General features: G+C 38.4%; 1 protein-coding gene across 4 annotated transcripts in view; it reads right to left on the reverse strand.

Moving 5' to 3' along the window:
• Positions 1-3,771, reverse strand: part of LOC106873936 (neuroepithelial cell-transforming gene 1 protein) — a 93,970-nt gene that overhangs the window by 15,406 nt on the left and 74,793 nt on the right. The window lies entirely within an intron of this gene.

Genomic DNA, 3,771 nt, shown 5'->3' on the forward strand with positions numbered 1-3,771 from the left:
TGTATCTAAAGCGTCCCCTTTACCTTTGTAGCAGTTGACTATGATGCTGCTACACCAGTCATAGGGTATGACTCCTTCGTGTATCACCTGGTTCGTAATACGGGTGACTAGGCTATAGCCAACACTGCCAGATATTTTGAGCATCTCTGCAGTGATTCCTGATGGGCCGGGGGCTTTCCCGGTCTTCATACTCTTAATTGCTTTATCTACCCTGGTACTATCAACTCGGATAGCTGGTCCCTCTATTGGGTCGACATAAGGCAGGCTCTCTTTCTCCCACATGTATGTATGTATGTATGTATGTATGTATGTATGTAGTTAATATATCCAAAAAGAGGCATATTCTAAGCACTTTATAGGTGCGAAACTAATGGTCACTTTACGACCGACCATAAGAAACAACCTTCCGAGCTCTGGTAACAGATACCTGTTCCCTCACATGATTGGGTTTTCCTCTAAATCTCATATGTGAAACCAGTTAGGGGAAAACCCAATCCTGTATGGCAACAGGTGTCTGCTACTGAAACTCAAAAAGTGTCAAATCTGCTTTGGGGATGATAAATAAAATGGATCAGCCACGTTATCAGGATGCCTGATAATAGTTTCCTGAAAATAGTCTTCTTTGGAGAGCTATCAACTGGTGTTTGCTCACATGGGGGACCCAAGAAGAGGTTCAGGGACAATCTTGAACTTGCCCTCAACTCCTGCAAACATTCAACCAGCACAACTTGAACACTTTGTTCAGAACTGGTAAACCTGGCATTCCCTCTGTGATGAAGGAGCTGCACACTTTGAACTAATCCAACATGAGAAACTTGAGGAAAAGAGACATCAACTCTCAAACTCACGAACAACATAATGGGAAACTTCCTTTGTCATCTGTGTTCAAGGACATGCCACTCCAGGAATGGACTGTTTTCACATCTATCAACTCATAAAATGTGTGATAAGACTCCTAAAGAACAATGTCATCATCAACATTGACAGACAGTTATAAGCATGTAAGTAAGTGATAATCATATTGCAGCCCAGCAGTATCCAAACAAACATCTCCTTTCTGGCAGACAGCACCATGATTATAAGTGTTAGAGGTTCCACCCTCAGGACACACCCACCATTAAAATCTGAGGGTTCAGCACAAACATATACATACATGTACACATACATATCCACATATGATTTTTAAGATTAAATACCCACCCATTCCCATTTTCCATACCACCACCACCTTCCCAGCACACACACACACACACACACACCATACCACCACCCACACCCAAGTCCCAACCTCAGGCAGATACCCCTTACATTTTGAAGACATTCTATCCTTTGTGCAAGGGTCATAAATCCAGATGAATTGCCTCTGAACTTCTCTTGCAGGTTTTTCCATTGCAGTTTTTCACAGTATCTCCAAGCCGGACATGACACTTCCTGATCTCAAGTAACAGAGAGTCATTATCATATCCCTCTGACCAAGTCTTCTGCTGAGTACCCGGATTTGGATTTTTCCATAACTCATATGAACAAAACTGAAAAGAAAATCACTTGAAATAGCTCCACAATGTATTGTATGAATATCAATAATCTACTCTATTGACAAATACACAAGTTCCTGTTTGCTGACTTGTGGTTTCTGCAACTATATAAATGAATAAATAAATAAATAAATGAATATGTGTGTGTGTGTGTGTGTGTGTGTGTGTGTGTGTGTGTGTGTGTGTGTGTGCGCGTGTGTGTGCCATCATCATCATCATTTAATGCCCACTTTCTGTGCTAACATGAGTTTGACAGTTTGACTGGAACAGGTGAGCTGGAAGGCTGCACCAGACTCCAGTCTGATTTAGCATGGTTTCTACAGCTGGATGCTCTTCCTAATGCCAACCACTCCAAATATGTAATGAGTGCTTTTTGCGTGCCACCAGCACAGGTGCCATTTACATGACACTGGTAACGGCCACAATATATGTGTGTGTGTGTGTATAGTTTAAAGATCTAATAGAGTTAGAATCTACAAAAAAAGTATTCCACCTAGAGAGAGAGATAAATATCAATTTAAATACACAGCCAAAAGAGCTACTAATACTTTCATGCTTTTATGATACTTGAACAAGTATATTTATAAAGTACACCATGTATCTTAAAGCCTGAATGATTGCTTTAAGGTACATGACTTATTTTATATATATGCCTGTTTAAGTATCATAAAAAGCATGAAACTATTAGTAGCTCTTCTGATTGTGTATTCTGTCTTCATCCCTAATCTTTCTCTCTCCAGCCACGTAACCTTGTACTTCCTCTACAGTAAGACACCTATATCTGTCTCACTATAACCTTTTCCTCATCCCCTCCTCCAATGCCCCCTCCTCTCTTTAAAGTTTTTGTCTTGCAAGTACTTGGTGACCCTGTCAGTGCAGGTACCACTTAAAAGCACCCAGTCCACACTGTAAAGTGGTTGGTGTTCGGAAGGGCATCCAGCTGTAGAAACTCTGCCAAAACTGACCTTACCTGTGCTTGTGCCACATTAAAAGCACTACTCACCTCGCCTGTACTCGTGCCACATAAAAAGCACTAAGTCCACTCTGCTGAGTGGTTGGTGTTAGGAAGGGCATCCAGCTGTAAAAATCCTTCCAAAACAGTTACAGAAATCCAGTGCAGGCTTCGGCCTGACTGGCTCTTGTAGTACCATCCCACCCATGCTAGCATGGAACATGGATGTTAAATGATGTGTTGTAAGAAGTCTGCTTCCCAACTTCATGGATTTAGGTTCAGTCTTGCAGTATGACAACTGAAAGGCAAGTGTCTTCTACTATCTCCTAAGGTTGACCAAAACCTTATGAGAGGATTTGAGAGACAGAAACTGTAAGAAGCCTGTTGTGTGCATGCACCTGTTTATGTGTGTGTGTGTGTAATCTGGATATAGAAGCTGGTGGTTTCAAAATATGTCCATAGTTATCCTCTTTCTTTTTAATTTTCAAAAAGACATTCACATCAACAGGACAGCTGACTTCTATGGTGATACATAGTTTTTCTTGTCTGTTCAAGCAACAATATCCAACCTGCTTTGTTTACACTTGACACATGCTTTGATGGGAATATTCCACCAGTATTATATTGTAAATTCCCTAGTTATAACTTCTAGTATTAATAATTAAATACTGATTTTTAATTTCTATAATTCAAAGCATAAATCATAGATACTTTAACTATGTACCACATGACCATGACGAAATTCACTCTGTTTACATAACTTATGTAGAGGTGACTTACAATATAATTCATAAGTGATTAAAAAACTTTGCTGACATTTTGTACTCTCACAAGTAATAATGATAATTAGGGATAAATGTTTTTAATTACAACTGACTGTATCAAAATATTGTTTAGGCAACCTAATGGTTCCTTTGTTTTTCAACACATTAACACCTGCACACACACAAATAGATTAAAACAAATGTACGTATACATAAATAACATTCTTTTAAATACATATGATTGCACAAATGCACATATCAAAACTTAATGCTGAGTCTACCAATGATATATCAACACACTGGGATGTAGTTTAAAAATATTTTTTTTATCAAGTTCTGACCCTGATGAAATGTTCAATTAACTATAATCCAATATGAACCTTTAATTTAATTTTTCTAATTTAAATTAATTGATTGGACATGGAAACAATTGTAGGTTCTATGAGTTTGATATTGTTCAAAATTGGATTTGTTTCAATAAATTGATGTCTATATGTCAATTTCTCCATTTTCTTATTTT

This window comes from Octopus bimaculoides, chromosome 2 (genome assembly GCF_001194135.2).
Source record: "Octopus bimaculoides isolate UCB-OBI-ISO-001 chromosome 2, ASM119413v2, whole genome shotgun sequence".
Lineage (NCBI taxonomy): Eukaryota > Metazoa > Mollusca > Cephalopoda > Octopoda > Octopodidae > Octopus > Octopus bimaculoides.